Raw genomic sequence first — 18,704 nt, 5'->3', positions numbered from 1 at the left:
CAACACAATTTTTTTTCCAGTTATACATACATGTATACATTCTTTTTTCTCCCATTATCATACTCCATCATAAGTAACTAGACATAGTTCTCAGTGCTACACAGCAGGATCTCATTGCTAATTCATTCCAAAAGCAATAGTTTGTATCCATTAACCCCAAGCTCCATCCCACTCCTTCCCCTTCCCCCAGGCAACCATAAGTCTATTCTCCAAGTCCATGATTTTCTTCTCTGTGGAAAGGTTCCTTTGTGCTGTATATTAGATACCAGATATAAGTGATATCATATGGTATTTGTCTTTCTCTTTCTGACTTACTTCACTCAGGATGAGAGGCTCTAGTTCCATCCATGTTGCTGCAAATGGCATTATTTTGTTCTTTTTGATGGCTGAGTGTATTCCCTTGTGTATATATACCACATCTTCCTAATCCAATCATCTGTCCATGGACATTTGGGTTATTTCCATGTCTTGGCTATTGTGAATGGAGCTGCAATGAACATGTGGGTGCATGTGTCTTTTGTAAGGAAAGTTTTGTTCCGATATATGCCCAAGAGTGGGGTTGCTGGGTCATATGGTAGTTCTATGCATAGTTTTCTAAGGTACCTCCCTACTGGTCTCCATAGTGGTTGTACCAGCTTACATTCCCACCAACAGTGCAGGAGGGTTCCCTTTTCTCCACGCCCCCTCCAGCACTTGTTATTGGTGGACTTATGAATGATGGTCATTCTGACTGGGGTGAGGTGGTAGCTCATGGTAGTTTTGATTTACTTTCTCTAATAATCAGGGATGCTGAGCATTGTTTCATGTGCTTGTTTGCCATATGTATATCTTCCTTGGAGAACAGTCTATTCAGGTCCTTTGCCCATTTTTCCACTGGGTTGTTGGCTTTTTTGCTGTTGAGTTGTATAAGTTGTTTGTATATTTTAGAGATTAGGCCCTTGTCCATTGCATCATTTGAAACTATTTTCTCCCATTCTGTAAGTTGTCTTTTTGTTTTCTTTTTGGTTCCCTTTGTTGTGCAAAAGCTTGTCATTTTGATTAGGTCCCATTGGTTTATTTTTGCTCTTGTTTCTGTTGCTTTGGGAGACTGACCTGAGAAAACATTTGTAAGGTTGATGTCAGAGAATGTTTTGCCTATGTTCTCTTCCAGGAGTTTGATGGTGTCTTGTCACATAAGATTCTGAAGAGGAAAAAAATGTAAAATACCCTGACAATTTTTATGAGTTCTATGAGTTACATGGAGGTATGATATTTTAGATATATTAGATTGAACAAAATACACTAAAATAAACTTCACCTCTCCTTTATACTTTTTTAAATGTGTCTACTAAAATATTTAAAATACAGCATGAGCCTTCATGGCTCATGCTATATTTCTATTGAACTGCATGGCTCTAGTCCTTTCACTGTTTTTCAGAATAAAAGCACCTGCAAGCTGCAAACTTGTCAAAAAGTTCATGCATGATGTTATGAACACCATACTCAAAGGAGAAAAGATGGTCAGCCAAGAATATAATTTATCTCCCTTTGCCCTGACCAACTCAATTCTCATTAAGTGAAATATATAACTTAGAGACAAATATTTTTGTTGTTTATTGCATTTTGTTCTTCCTTCCTGGATGGGTTATAATTTCACTTAATCTAAGTTAGGACTTATTCACTTCTTCACGTATTTGAAATGCTTTATATAACATTTCATTGAATCCTCATCACAGCTCTATAAAGTGAATACTGTTAAAACATTGCTTCTATTAACATGGACTCTGAGGCACAGATAAGCAGTATGATAAAGATCACGCATTGGCAGAGTTCACAGTCAAGCTTAGAATCTATTTTCTATACTCCATACGTTAAACAGCCGTTCAAGGCAGACGTTTGGATTTTGCAGCTGTGAGCCTTGCCCCAACATGTTTTCTAAAAACGGATATGTAAAGCGGAAATGTTAGGATCTCAACCCAAACCCCTTACTTTAAACTTTACATTCTTGCCTCTCTTTCTGACTAAAGATGTGTTAGGAAAACCAGCCAAGGTAGTTTGAACAAGGGGTAGGTTTGTCAGACAAGCTCTCTGGACATGCCGAGCTGGGTCTCCAAATAAATTAGTGGAACACAAAGGAAGTCAGTACTCTGAAGATATGATGGAGCTTTTCTGTTCCTGGTTTCCTTACAGAAATGGCCACTTGTGGCCTTTGGGGACTTCTGCCTTAATTAGAAGAAACCACTCAGGTGACAGTAGCTTATCTAATCCTGCCGCACATGTTTCTGAAAAGGAGAGCAGGAGGTTGGCAGCTTCACATTTTTAATTTGGTGGCGTTCCATGTGTCTTTTTAAACCACAGTCATTCTGCTTTGCTTCACTACAAATCCAGTAGCAAACTCTAACTTTGCTTAGAATGTTCCAGTCTCAAGAGACAATATGTAGAGTTCAGAGAAATTCACTGAAATATTTAATAACAATATACTTGGAATTGGAAGATAACTGGGGTTTTGAATGTAAATCTGAGCCAGAAAATATTTTTAAGCTCACCAAAGGAAAAAGTAGCACCTTGGGGTGGAGTGGCTGTAACAACATTCAAAAAACCCTCAACCAGTCAAACTAATTTTTAAAAATCTGTTATTGAAAACAAAAACACTGCAGTATGACAAAAAATAAAATTCAATAACACTGCCTTGTTGTTGAAATGAAAATAACTCTAAAAATTCTACTAACAAAGTAGAGATAATGCACAGTATTTTTTTCTCTTCCGTAGATATAAAACATATAATAAAGTGATAGATGTAGTAGTCTGCACACACAAAAAGGGAAAGATAAATTGTCAGTAAACTAGGACTCTAAAGACATTTTAGTATCTTCTGAGTTAGATTCCTTGAGGCTGCTACCAAATAAAATTTTAGTTGTCGTGTGCAATGTAATAGCTATTCTTTTCTTGCTAGCTAGTGCAAAAGCTCTATATAACAATGCATTTAAGTGTTCTTTTCAGACATTGTCAAGGATCATTCCAGGACCAATAATTTCACCATCAATGAAAGCTTTAATTAAACCAGGGAAAAATAAAAATGGCAATAAGTGGCATACTAAACTTCAGCTCTGTATGCTTGTCCTGTTAACTGACACACTTCCGAGAAAAATGCCTGGGACCTGAACATCACCTTTTGAGGAAATGAATGCCAATGTCAATTTGATCATTCAGAAAGGAGGCATGATAAGATGCTGAATACATGTCACTTATTTTTGTTTAAATTTCAAGTTTCAAAATACTCTGGGTTATTACTTAGGATGTACTCGATAAACACCATTGATAATATGCTAAAGAAAATAAACTTTACATTGAGGAGCTATCAGATCGGGATACCAGAATGAGAGGAGGCTTTAGTTATTTACATGTACACCGATCCCTTCAACTTGTAACATTTCATAATCTTACCAAAGCTCACACAACTTTCCAAATCCTCTTATCATTTTCCTTTGTTGAAAAGTATCATTTCACATCTGTCAATTGCCTATGGTTCCCGGTCTTCACCTGAAAATTCAGCAGGATATTAGGTTTCTGGAGTGTCTTGGGCAGAAAATCTATGACAGATTGCATTCCTGTTTAGAAGATCTTTTCTCTTCTCCCTCACCCCATTGTAGGAAGAGTGTACTTCACTGCCCCATTGATGATGGGTTCACCATGTCATTTACTTTGACCGAGGGACCTATGAAATGTGGAGGGGAATGACAATGTGCCAGTTTTAAGTGGAGGCAGTCCTGAAGGGATGCTTCAAGAGGCACCGAGAGTTTCTGTCAGCCTTGTTATACTCCTGCCTCTGCATGAGAACACTTCATTATAGGTAGGGGATGTTTCTTCACTCTGGGTCCCCAGATAAGTCACTTGAACCTGAAAACTACCTTTAGCTAACCTATAGATTCATGGTCACGAAATAGACATTTCTTGCGAAACAGTGAGATTTTTGAGTTGAATATTATTCAGAATTATAATAGCAAAAGCTTTTACAGAATATAAGGAGAGTGAGGAGTGTCAGTCTAAGGATGATCTTGGAATTCCCACAGTCACACTAGCAGTTACATAGAGCTTGGATATGTCACACAAGTAATGTTTTCTTCACAAGTTGAGAAAAATGGAAATAGTTATATATGGTAAAAGGACAATGGCCTTGCTATCTATTTGTGTGACTAGTCCAAGTATTTAATAAAATTTCCCTCTTTCTCTCCTTCTCCCTCCCTCCCTCCCTTTCTCATTTCTCTAGTTTCAAAGTCCATAATACCAAATCACAAAGGAAGCAAGCTCTTTTAGAGACTCTTTGGTAACTCCCCCAGTATAATGCTGGATATAGGTAGGCAGAGTCTCGTGAGTATTTTTCTCTGAGAACAAGTCAGTGCTGGAGACAAAGGAGTGCCTGTAATTCTCACACACTGTATCTGCTCTTGACTCACCACCCCCATGTTCTTCAGAGCACCTTGTATGTTAGGTCATGTTAAAATACATTTGGACAAGTGACTCCCATGATATTATGTGATCTTGAATTTTAACTGAGGGTATTTGTCAAGTTCTAAGGAAACTGTTATAATTGAGATTCAATTTAACAGGCCTAGCAGGTACATGCTAGGAGTTCTCTTGGCAGCAGTGATCGTGATTAAAAACCTGGGCTAAGTCAGGTTCGTTAACCCCTGAGTCTGGACAACTCCAATTCCACCCCTAGCCTGGGAATTTCCGTATGCCTCTGGTGCAGTCTTAAAAAGGCAAAAAGACAAAAACAGAACAAAACAAAACAAAAAACCTGGGTTAAAGACACTTCTCTCTTCTTGTTTCTGTGTATGCAGTTACTTATTTGAGACGATATTAACTAGCACAGTCATGATTAACTTATAAGTTATGGTTAAGGGTTTTGAAAATATGAAGTAATACAAAAATGTATTTTGATGTCCTAAGATTCCTAAAGGGATGGATTTTTCCCCTAAAAAATCCAGTGATAACATATTTGAAATACATTTTGACTGGGTCCCCAGCAGTCATTGATTTACAAGTAGGTGTTGAATCCTCAGAGAGAAACAAAGCAAAATGTTTGAGATTCTTAGAAGTGCTTAGTTTAGTGATACGTTCTAGAGTTTATATATTTCTTTGAACCAAATCTTACCATTTGATTTCTTTGTCATTTTATAATTTGCAACTATACACAGACTACAGTTTTGCCACAAAATGTTCTGAACATCAGCGATATAAAGTAAATTGAATTCTGAATCTTTCAGTTAAAAGTAACAGAAAATAACTCTGGCTAGCATCACCAATAGAAGGTAATTAATTAGCAGGATGCAGAAAGAGCATAGAGCAAAACCATGGAGCACAGTGGACCCCTGCAGAAAGAGTTTAGGCACTTCATCAATATGAGTGCTTCAATTTGCGTAACTCAACCTTCTTTCCCTCTGGTAACCACTAGGGGAAAAGTATTTGGTTGGCCTAGTTTTGATTCTGGTTCCACCCCAAGATCATTCAAGTATTACTAAAAAGTTGAGGTCATAACATATGGGGAAGTTGCCAGCAGTCAGGCAGTTTTTAAAGAAAGCAGAGTCCTGGAAGTTCATCCAGGCAACTGCTACAAGAAATATCTGTTTCAAATTCTCTAATGCAGGCTCTGCTTTGATTGGATATTTTGTATCTAAAATTTAGATATAATAAAAAAGTAGAATTGATCAAACATGTTAGAAACATTATAAATATAGCTAGCCATTGGAAATAGTAAAACATGCTTTGTAATGTAAATAAAGGGAGATAAGTATTGCTTCCCTCCATCCTTTTTACCCTTTCCCTTCCTTTTCTTCTTCCTCCTCTGCCCCTACCCCTTTTCTTTTTACCATAAGGCCTGGTCATAGTATTCATATACACATGTGAAACACATGCACACAACAGTTTGCCAAGCTGCTCTTTTCTTGGCTCTTTATAATGTGATCCCAATTTCAACTCCCATAATGAACCAGTATCTGCAAATAGGTCACTTTCCTCAGCCCCACTATCCTAATCAGTCTGAAATCTTGTCTTTTACAAACAGTCACAGTGCTGTAATCCTAGTGTGCATTGTTTATTCCAAATACCTCTATTGCTATCCTTTTTTTTTTTTTAAATTTAGAAGGCATTGGGAAGATGATTTTTTTGGCATATATCCTTTTTTTTAACCTGTCAAAGAAAGTTTGGATTAATGGCTTATGCTCTCAATACATTTGATTGTAGCAAGATGATTCATCCAGATCCAGTCCCTCTACCTTAGTGGCACATCCCTAATAGTTGGGGCAATATACGTTTGTTGCTATTAATGATAATTATTTCAAATTTCTCTATCTGAGCAGTATTTTTAAAAATAAGGGCCAATACAACTTATATTCTAGCTACAGCTTTACTCAAACATACAGTTGCATAGAAAGAGAATGAAATTTGTTGTGGAAGGAAACAATTTGTGTGAGTCACTTTTTTATTCTGTTGACACTGTTGCAGAGAGGTGATACATTGTTTATAACTATCCAAGTCCTTCTTGGCTTGTTGAAAATTCATAAAAATAATCATTAACTCATTAGCCTGGATTTTTTAAATGACAAATTAGATTCTCTGTACACCATTAAAATATTAGAATAAATATTTATTGACATGAAAACACACTTGTGAAGAAAATTTAAACTTTTAAAACAAATTAGTTTAGGTTTCAGTATATATTTGAGCCCATGTTTACCTCGCCTCCCTTTTAAAATTCTGCTTAAATTATACAAGAAATATGAAAACAGCAAATTCTGCCATTTAAAGGCCAGAAATATTGAGTAATTTCTGAAGATTTGATGCTGCTTGGTTAGTAATGAGCTAAAATTTCAATACAGTCAAAGTTTTGCCAATATATAGAGTGGACAAGATTCCATAATGGACTCAGCAGAGCATACGAATTTGCTTCTAGCCATTAGTTTGAATAAAGGAACACCCTCAGGAATAACTTTAAGGTACCACACAGTAAGAGTGGGTAGTGTTCTGGAGTTCCTGTTGTGACTCAGTGGTAATGAACCAACTAGAATCCATGAGGATGTGAGTTCAATCTTTGGCCTTGCTCAGGGAGTTCAGGATGAACTGTGGTGTAGGTCACATACACTGCTCAGATCCCATGTGGCTATGGTGTAGGCTGGCAGTTATAGCTCCAATTTGACCCCTAGCCTGGGAACTTCTGTATGCTACAGGTGCAGCCCTCAAAAACAAAACAAAACGAGTGCGTAGCATTCTCAAGTCCACATGGTACAGAGAATGCTATTGTTTCCCTCACAAAGATGATGGTCACGTTGTTCAAAGAGCCCTTGTAGAAACCCAGACAATGAGACCGTTTCAGTGTGAGGCTTCCGTAACAAAACTACACACACACACACACAAATGCACAAAAGAAAATAAAAGATACTGCCCCTGTGTGATTACTACCTCCACATTTCTAAAGGATATTGGCGTTTTGTCCAAATGCAGGTCTCCTAAACGCAGACTTAGGTGAGCCAAGAGACAGTTTCACCTGGAATGGTTGGCAAAGAGGAAATCTTGATCCCAAGAAGTTTTAGGGAATTTCATCCCTTGGTGCCTACATATAAAATACTGAAAATAAATTGCACTCCACAGTAATACAATTATCTGCATTAGATTTCTTTCGAAGTTCCACTTAAGCAAAACAATAACAAAACATGAACTTCTTTCTCATTTGTCTAGTACTACAACATTTGAATAATAGACACAAAGATTTTGTGTAAAATCTCTCATCTGAAGCATGAGCAAGGAGAAAAGGAAAAGTGTAAATATTCCATCATGTTGCTGAGTCCAACATGATATTCTCCTATTAGAAAAGAGGAAAAACATTTTAAAATCTCTAATGTTTAGCCTAAAATGAACCATGTTATTTTTTTTTTTACTGTGGAAGGGAATCAATCAGAAATCCAAAATAATTATTTTCAAGGTAATTGACAAAACCACAACCACAGTGAGAGATTTTAATATACCTCTGTAAGCCTTTACAAATCAGTAGACATGCTGATTAAATTTAAAAATACAATAGGCAGGAAGCAACAAACTCAATGCTGCAGAAGTCCATATAATTAACTTAAAATGTTGACCTGAGACATTTTCTCAGAAGTCAGAGGAAAAATTTAATGAAATGAAGGTGATGAATGAAAAGATAAGAGAGCTGGAGGACAGATCCAGGAAATCCAATATGTATAATAATTCCATAAAGAGAGAATAAGCCAAGTCAAAGGAAAGGAAAAAGCAAAAAAAAAAAAAAAAGTTTCATGAACATAGGAAAAAATTGAACTTCAAGTGGGAAAGGTCTTCTGAGAATAGGAAAGAATTGAAAAAACAGCAGTTTTTTGAGCCTTTAAGATAATAAAATTGTATTTTTTTAAGTTACTAAGTTCGTGGGTGATTTGTTACAGCGGCAGTAGGGAACTAGTAAATAAATAGAAGATAAAAATGGAGAAAACCACAGTCATGGTAGAATATTTAAAATGTATCAATAAGTTTTGAATGCTCAGGTAAAAAGGGAATACAGGAAATAAGATGATAAATAGTTTATACTATAGGACATTAAAAGGTCATTAAATGGAACTATGCAATTTCAATGTCACTTATTCCCAAAATAAGTTTCAAAATGAGCACACAGGGTTTGGGGAGAAGAAACTTTCAAAAAATGAGTTGTATTACTTGTAGCCTCTCATCCAATAAAAAGACAATTGTTGATGTTTTGCTTTTGAACCCATCTGCTTTATCAGAGGAACAGATATGGGCAACATAAGGAGAACAAAATTTCTGAATTTAAAGAACCTTCTGGACAGGCAAGAAAACCTAAGCAGAAGTATAGTATAGGAGTTCCCATCATGGCTCAGTGGAAATGAATCAGACAAGGAACCATGAGATTATGGGTTTGATCCCTGGCCTCTCTCAGTGGGTTAAGGATCCGGCATTGCTGTGAGCTGTGGTATAGGTCACAGATGCTTCTCTGATCTGGTGTTGCTGTGGCTGTGGTGTAGGCCAGCAGCTGTAGCTCCGATTAGACCCCTAGCCTGGGAATCTCCATATACCACAAGTGCAGCCCAAAAAGCCAAAAAAAAAAAAAAAAAAAAAAAAGAAAGAAAAAAGAAATATAGTATAGGAGGATGGGAAAGATATTAAGATGACAAATGTGAAGAAGCACTTACCAGCTTCAAAGTTAAAGGAGAGCTACAGAAAATACATCCTAGATAGAGTCAGACTTAAGTACTTGTCACGGCCGGGGAAAACCAGTGACACATGGGTACTTGTCAAGTGAAGCCTTTCTGGATCCCTTATTACTCTTGCCCTCTCCTCCCTTATTACCAGAGGAACCAGATACAGCCTGAAAATGGAGGAGGACGACAAAAATGCCAGTAGGGATTTCATATAAAATAAAAGAAGCAAAAATTATGTTTTGATAAGGCAGCAATTTTGTGGAGGAAGAAATAACTTTCTAGCTCATACTATACACCAATTTCTGAAAGAAAACAGTTTTAAATATGCAAAATATAACCCAAAACAAACTTGACAAACACTTGGGAGAATTTTTTTACAACCAAGCATTGGGCACGCTATTTCTACTTTGGCCAAATCTTAGAAACCCCATAGAACTGCAATTCAAGTACATACCGTTAAAATATCTGCATAACAGATAAAAAATACCATAAGCAAAGTTAAAAGACAGCAGACTATGAAAAATATTTGCATGTTATTTTCACAAGTAACAGGAATTCTCCTTAATATCTAAATCCTAACCACTGCCATGAAATGGCTAATGGACTTAAACAGATAATTCATAGAAAAGGAAATGCAAGTGGATTTTAAATACATGGAAACATACTCTTTTTTTAACCACTAAAATGATACGTAAATTAAAATGCACTGAAATAATATCCGTTTTACCTCCTGGTTTGGAAAAAATGAAAATACATAGTTTTGGCAAGGCTATTTGGAAATATACACTCTCATTCATTTTTGGTTGGAATTTATATAATTCACTGGAGGACAATTTGACAGTATCAGCAATTTCACTTTCCTGAATTTTTAATTTTGTAAAATTATAGTCAGTTTACAACACTGTATCAATTTCTGCTGTGCAGTAAAGTGACCCACTCATACTTCTGTATACATTCTTTTTATCATGTTATCTTCTAACATGTTCTATCACCAGAGATTGGATATAGTTCCCTGTGCTATATAGGACCTCATTGTTTATCCATTCTAAATGTAATAGTTTGCACCTGCTAACTCCAAACTCTTAGTCCATCCCACCCCTCCCCTCACCTCCTCAGCAACCACAAGTCTGTTCTCCATGACTGTGAGTCTGTTTCTGTTCTGTAAATAGGTTCATTTGTGTCACATTTTAGATTTCACATATAAGTAATATCATATGCTGTTTGTCTTTCTCTTTCTTATTTCACTTAGTATGATAAGCTCTAGTTGCATCCATGTTGCTGCAAATGGCATTATTTCATTCATTTTTATGGCTTAATAGTATTCTATTTGTACCACATTTTCTTACTCCGTTCATCTGTCAATGGACATTTAGGGTGTTTCCACATCTTGGCTATTGTGGATAGTGCTGCTATGAACATAGGGAAGAGATGCATGCATCTTTTTGAATTGTAGTTTTGTCTAGATATATGCCCAGGAGTGGGATTGCTAGATGATATGGTAGTTCTATACTGAGTTTTCTGAGGAACCACCATACTGTTTTCCATAGTGGTTTACCAATTTATATTCACACCACCAGTATGGGAGGGTTCCCTTTTCTCCACATCCTCTCCAGCATTTGTTATTTGTAGGTTTATTAATGATAACCATTCTGAACAGTGTGAGGTGGTACCTCATTGCAGCTTTGATTTACAGTTCTCTAATAGTGATGTTGAGCATTTTTTTTTATGTGCCAGCTAGCCATCCGTATGTCTTCTTTTGAAGAATGTCTACTTAGGTCTTCTACCCATTTTTTGATTGGGTAGTTTTTTTTATTGTTGAGTTGTAAGAGTTGTTTGTACATTTTGGAGATCAAGCCCCACTTTGTTGAATTGTCCTACAGATATACTATGTTAAAAGATTTTATTTGTCCATTGTTTACAGTAAACAATAAAAACATCTGTCCATGGAATACTGGTTAAACTAATCATGGAAACCCATAAGTAATATAAAACTGGATAAAAGGATAAAGAGGTTCTTTATATATTGATACAGAAAGATCACTAAGAAATAATATTAAGTAAAAGCAAACTGAAAAACAGTGTATTGAAGTTCCTTTGTTAGATAAGGGAGGAGATAATTATATTTATTACTCTTTGCCTTTAAATCTTTGGAAGGATACACAAGAATTATTAACAGCGGCATTCAGGGAGGAAGTGGGTTGTGAACCACATGGGAAAGAGGAAGATTTTTCACTGTACAACTCTATCCTATGCAAATTTAAATTTTTGACCCAAGTAAAAAAAATTAATTCCAAAATTTTTGAAAATGTTAAAATATATATTACTAAGAAGAATAGTAAAATTTTTTGAAAGAGCAGATAATGCTATGATAGAATTAAAATAAATAACTTGGAAAATGGGAAATTAATAGAACTTAAAACTTTAAAAGAACAATAAATTATACAAAACTGCCAGTGCTGGCCTAGAATGAAGAACTAAAGTTGAAGTATGTGAGATTATGAGTAAGAAAAATATATAACCACATACACAAAGGAGTTTTTAAATATAAAAAGAAGTTCTTATGGCCACAAATTTGAATCCCTCTTTCTAGCAATGACATTTTCTAGGGGAAAAAATTAATAAAACTGACTGAAGAAAACCCCAAAATGCAGAATTCTATATTACAGCAGAAAATGAGTGAGATTTCTAAGAAAAAACCCTCATGGAATAGTGCTTAAATGGATATCCAGGGATGAGATCTTCCTAGCCTTTAGAAACAGATAATTCCAATGGCATTCTTACAATCTCACAGCTGAAAACAAGAGACACTTCATATTTTGTTTTATAGACCTACTATCATATCATTACAATATGCCTTCCTAGTGAACAAGCTCAGTCAGTATTGGTGCTAAACATGTTAGTCCCTATGCTTTTGCCTGGCAATAATGTTATCAGTTGTATTCTCATGTTGAATAAACATCTATACATTTTTGTACCATCACGGCTCCCTTCACAAACATTTTGTTTATGATAGCATCTTCAGTAGAAACTTGTTTATAGAAGTTAACCACCTCAGGAAATATATTCCAGGAGGAATTCCAAGAAGCACAGGTTTTCTTCATGCCTTGTAAAAGTGTTCCCATTAAAATGAGATGAGGATTTTTTCTGAGCACATAGATTAACATATTATCCTCTCCTCCCCCACCCCATAAAAGTCTTGAGTGTCATTTTTTTTAATTTTATATGTCATTTGCAAGATAGGTTATTCTTTTAATTATGAAGTAGAATAAATAAGACATACCTACTTTTACTCATTATGAACTAAGGCTACAAAATAAAGTTTACTGATATAATCCTTGGGGTGCATTAGTATATATTTAAGGTTTACCTTAAAAAAGTAATTCGTATATGTACGTCATAACTATAAAATCATAGATGTTATTTATTATACTAAAATAATACTGCAAGGAAAATCATATCTGTTCTTTCTGCTAAGAGTGGACAAAAGGGAAATAAAGCATCATAAAAGCATATTTATATACACCAGAAGTACTTACAGTTAAACTGTTATACAAATTAAATAATCTTCTAAAGTGCAAAATTCTGACAAATGATTTCTTGATGATATTGAATAAATGCACAGAATACACATCTAACTAGAAAAACTTCTGTCCATAACTCATTTGAGCTTTGCTATTTGGCACTAACAGTTTGTAATATGGAGGGTGATTGTAGATTCTTATTTGTAAGCCAAAAATTAAAGATTTTCCTGCATTAGGATTCTAAGAAATAATTAATGTCAGTGGTCACCAATATTTTACAATTAAAATCCCCCCAAACAGCAATGAACAAGTGGAATTTGATGAAAAATGAAGTAGCATTTACATTTGCACCCCCAAAAGTGAAGTATTTACATGTAGATCTTAGATATTTTGTCATATTTATAAAAGAAACTACAAATTCTGAACAAAATCAAAGAAATAAAGATAGGTTCCATGTTTGTGGATAGGAATACTTGTTATTGTCAAGATGTCAGTTCTTACCAATTTGATCTCGAGATTTTGACTTAGATTACATTAAATCTATAGAAGTTTTTTACAGATATTGATAATCTGATTCTTAAGTTTATATGGAAAGGCTAAAGACAAAATAGTCAACACAGTATTGAAGGAGAGAAAATATTGGAGGACTGACACTATCCCATTTAAAGACTTTCTATAAAGTTATAGTAATCAAAGTTTGCTATTGATGAAAGAATAGACAAATTAATGGTACAGAAAAGACAGCTCAGAAATAGACCAACATAAATATTCAACTCATCTTTGGAAAAGAAATAAAGGCAGTACAATGGAACAAAGATCATCTTTTCAAGAAATGGTGTTGTGAGAACTAGATATCCAGTGTAAAAAAAAAATGAATCTAAACACAGACCTTACACCTTTCACAAAAAGGAACTCAAAGCAAATCATAGACATAAATATAAAACTATGAAATACCTAGGCATGATATAGGAGAAAATCTAGATTACCTTAGGTATGGTGATGACATTTAAGATATAACACCAAAGACACAATCCATAAAAGAAAGACTTCTTAAAATTAAAAATGTCTGTTCTGTGAAAGACAATGTCAAGAGAAGAAAGCAGACCACAGACTGGGAGAAAATATTTGCAAATGACATATCTGACAAAGCACTGTTATCCAAAATAGACAATGGAATCTAAAAACTCAGCAGTAAGAAAACAAACAACCTGATTAAAATGAGCCAAAGACCATAACAGACCCTTCATCAAAGAAGATACACAGATGGCAAATAAGTATATCAAAAGATGTTTCCACATCATATGTCATTAAGGCAATATAACTTAAAACAACAATTCAGTGCTACCACACATTGTTTAGAGTGGCCAAACTCCAGAACACTGACAGCACCAAATGCTCGTGAGGCAATGGAGAAGCAGGAGCTCTTACACACTGCTGCTTCACATGTAATGGCACAACTATTTTGGAATATAGTTGAATGGTTTCTTAAAAAGCTAACATACTTTTATCATAGGATCCAGAAATCACACTCCTTTGTATTTACCCAGAGGAGTTGTAAATTTATGTCTACACCAAAAGGTCCATGCAGATCTTTATAACAGCACCATTCAAAATTGTTAAAACGTGGAAGCAACCAGAATGTCCTATAGTAGGTGAATGTGTAAGTAAACTGTAATACATCCAGACAATGGAATATTATTCAGTGCTAAAAAAGAAATGAGCTATCAAACCATGAAAAGACATGGAGGAAACTTAAGTACATGTTACTAAGTGAAAGAAGCCAGTCTGAAAAGTCTACATACTGTATGGTTCCAACTACGTGACGTTCTGGAAAAGGCAAAAGTATGAAGATGGTAAAAAGATCAGGGGTGGTGAGGTGGAGAGATGAATAGGCAGAGCACATAGGATTTTTAGAGCAGTTAAAATACTCGGAGTTCCCGTTGTTAACGAATCCAACTAGAATCCATGAGAACGCAGGTTCGATCCCTGGCCTTGCTCAGTGGGTTAAGGATCTGGCATTGCTGTGAGCTGTGGTGTAAGTTGCAGACGTGGCTTGGATCCTGCATTGCTGTGGCTCTGGCATAGGCCAGTGGCTACAGCTCCGATTCGACCCCTAGCCTGGGAACCTCCATGTGCCGTGGGAGTGGCCCTAGAAATGGCAAAAAGACAAAAAAAATAAAATACTCTTTATGCTGTTATAATGGATATGTGTTATTTTACATTTTACATATTTACAGAGTGAACTCTAAGGTAAACTATGGGGAATAATGGTTTGTGAGTGTCAGTTATAACAAGTGCCCTACTCTGGTGGGGGATATTGATAATAAGGGAGGTGATAAATGCGTTGGCACAGGGAGTATGTCAAAAAAAAATCTCTGTAACTTCTCCCTTTATATCACTGTGATCCAAAAACTCTACAAAAAAAAAAAAATAATAAAGTCTTAACCCTGGAACACACCCAAGAAAGAGTAATAACCTGGGTATTTTCATATATATAATTTACTTTTTGACACATGCACAACATTAAGTATTTTATATGGTCTTACTGTGCTTTCTAAATATTTAATGTTTGTTGGACCTGTGTCCTGAAAATGCTGTGGTGGAAACTTACTGAGGGCAATATCCTTTGCAAACATACTTTTATATTCATTGCAGTACCTAACGTATTCTCAGAGTGTGGTTTCTTAAACCATGGTAGCAACAGCAGCATATGGTATTAGGGACTTAACCATGTCCCCCTTCCCCCATTCATATCTTGAAGCCCTAACACCCATTCTGACTCTATTTGGAGGTAGGATTCTTAGATAGTAATTAAGGTTAAATTAGGTCTTAAGGTTGGGGCTCTAATATGCTGTAACTTGTGTCCTTATAAGAAGAGAAACAGACAGATGAGATCTCTCTCTCTCTCTCTGAATGTGCCCAAAGTAGTCATATGAGCACACGGTGAGATGGTGGCTGCCTACAGGCCAACAGATGAGGTCTCAGAATGAAACCTACCTTACTGGCACCTTTATGTGTATTTCCCAGACTCCAGAAGTGAATTTCTATTTGTTTAAGCCACCCATTCACGGTAGTATTTTGTAATGTCAACCAATCAGTACACCTGGAAGCTTGTTAGAAATGCAAGTTTGGGGGCCCCATCCCAGAACAGAAGCTCTGGAGTTGAAGATGACGGGTCTGTTTTGTGACATGCCCTCCTAGGGACTCTGATGCAAGCAGGGAGTATGTGTTAGTAAGTATTGAAGGATATGAGGAATGCATTTGATACTTTGGTTAGAAATATGTGTTCCCTATATAAGTTTGCATTGTTAAGACTTTGATATTATATATTCCTAAGCCAGTATCACTAGGCCAGCCTATTACATTTTAACAACTGCACACTAGATACCTAGTTTGGGACACTCCTGAATTTTCCATTAAATCCTCATTTGGACATCTAAAACTATCTCCCTCCAAACTGGGCTTCATTTTTTCACTGCTCAGTTGTCCCTCTCATTGTTGTTATTCATTTCTTCTCTTCATTTTTGTGGTGTGGAAATGGCTGTAAGAGATTAGGATAACTTATTTCCCAAATAAATAGCTGCTGGCTTTAGTCTTCACATCCAATGTTTTAAAAGCTTGAAGACTTTTTAGAAAGTCCATGAAAGTGTGAAGAAAAAGTTTCAGTGGAAATCAAAATGAGTTGGTGAGAAAATCTGCACCCTATTGATAGTGGCACTTTTGTTCTGAGGGCTTGGTAATATGAGAAATTGAAGAATGCCATTAGAGTTACTGACTTGAAACATATCCAGCATTACTTTGTAGAAGTGGTTTGTACTGCAGAAAGAATATATTTTTAATAGTCAGACACTTTGCCATCTTCACTGCATAAATATGATTTTAAATGTTATGGAAAAGACACCATATAAACATGTACCATTATGTATACTTTTTAAAAAAGAATTTGCTATTTGGCCTTCTTTAGCAATATCTTCCCCTAATTTTAGGACACAAAAGTTGTATTTTTATAATTTGTCTTTGTGTGAAAGGAACTCAAGTAAAATGCAGTCCTCCCAAACATTTAAAGATTTATAATTAAAGAACTGTCTGCTGAACAATTGAGTTTATTCATGATGCTAGTCATTCACCTTCAAATGCCTTTTTCCATGATAGCTGGGGAAAAAAGTAAGAATCAAGCATTCCTCTGTAATTCAGATTACAAAATATACTAAATACTTGCACCAACTCATACTTTGAAAGCCCATGAATATCTTTTAAAAAAATTGTTAGGCAATATTCATGAAACAAAAATTTTCTAAAAGTGAAGGTTTCCTTTTATATTTAACATCCTCTTAAAACATTTTCTAATGCAGTGTGACCTCAATTCCAATTAAGATTAACTCAGTAGATTTCAGCAGATCAGGACTCCTTGCTGGCAGCACCCATGTCTTGTTTTTCTTTGAATCCCCCAACAGAGAGCATGGGGCTTGAAACATAGCTGTTTCTAAATATTATTGAATGAGTTTGATATAATAGAGATGCAAAGAAAGCTCAGTATAGAATCTAATTTAGTTGAGAAATGCTTGTTTCCTAGATGTGGGTAATAAACTAGTATTTATTGAGAAAGTGCACATAATTAAATTGAAAGAATGAATTGCAGAGGGGTTTCATTACCAACAATCATGATATGGTTCATTGACTTTTCCTAACTGTCAATTATATATTATCCTCCTCACTACGTCTTTCAACGGCAGATAAAAATTTCAAATCTTTTTGCTAGGGTGTGTGTGTGTGTGTGTGTGTGTGCGTGTGTGCGTGTGTGTGTGCGTGCATGCATGTACCCCTTAAGTAGGCCATTGTGTTTAATTTAGGAGAACAGGTGACTCAGACTATTCATCACTAATAATTATTTTGTCTTATGAGTTGAAAGGGAGTCAATTTGAATGATTCTGCTCATGATTTTCCTGTGGATTACAATGCATTTGAAGCTATTTTCTGGATTTGACTCTTTTTTGACTGATACATTTTTAAAAATGTGTTTGAGGAAAGACTACCTTTTCTGACTTTGAATATCAACTTTTCTCTTTACCTAGAAAGGTTTTAATTTAGACCTTTTGTCTTACCTAGACAGGTTTTAATTTAGACTTTTTAATGTGTGTCTATTGAAATTCATTTCGGCAAGACCATACTTTCTTTTTTCATGACTCTCATTTGAAGCTTTGGATTATTTTGTGATAATTGAATTTTAAAATGTAATCTCTCTTATAAATGATAACTTTAACTTTTAAAAAAATAGTTGAAATTTTAATTTAAAAAATTCTGACACATGGTCAAGATTTTTACAGTAATTTCTTCCTCTGTTAAACAAATGAATTAAAAGGGAGTCCCAAGGCTGGCTGTGTGTTTGTGTAGAGAGGTAGTATGAGTACAGAAACATCTCAGGTCATCTCTATTATTCAGGTATATTTTTCCAGAGGATTTAAAATGTTGTGCAAAATTATAATGAAAGATCGAGGGTGGGACAGAGAGACATAGGCAGTTTGAAGACTAGCAAAGACATAACCATCAAGTTAATTGCAATCCACTTGTCTAACTTGACACTGTTCTTTTAAAATCTTCTTTCCTTACCAGCTGTCAAGACTATCAGTGGAGAGAGTCATGAATCCATGGCTTCCGCCTAAATAGATTTTCTAGTCAATATTATTTTCTTGTCTCCTCTCCCCCATTTTGCTTTATCCCAAGATATCATAATTCTTGGAAAAATAAAAATTGCTTCATTGGAGAAATTTGGAGAGTCTCTGAAGTAAAGTGACAGAGTTACACTGAAAAAGAAGTTGCTGTTAAGGGAGTCTCAAGATAGATTAAAAGAAAAAATAAGCCTTTAACTTTCATGATACATTGTTTACTTATTGGATTTATGTCATTAAAATTTGTGTAGGGGGTCAGAGGGTAAATCTGAATTCAAACAAGCTTGGGAAACACTAGATTCAAGTAAATTGAA

This window comes from Sus scrofa, chromosome X (assembly GCF_000003025.6).
Source record: "Sus scrofa isolate TJ Tabasco breed Duroc chromosome X, Sscrofa11.1, whole genome shotgun sequence".
In the NCBI taxonomy this organism is placed as follows: Eukaryota; Metazoa; Chordata; class Mammalia; order Artiodactyla; family Suidae; genus Sus; species Sus scrofa.
Note: the sequence above shows the minus strand (reverse complement) of the source record.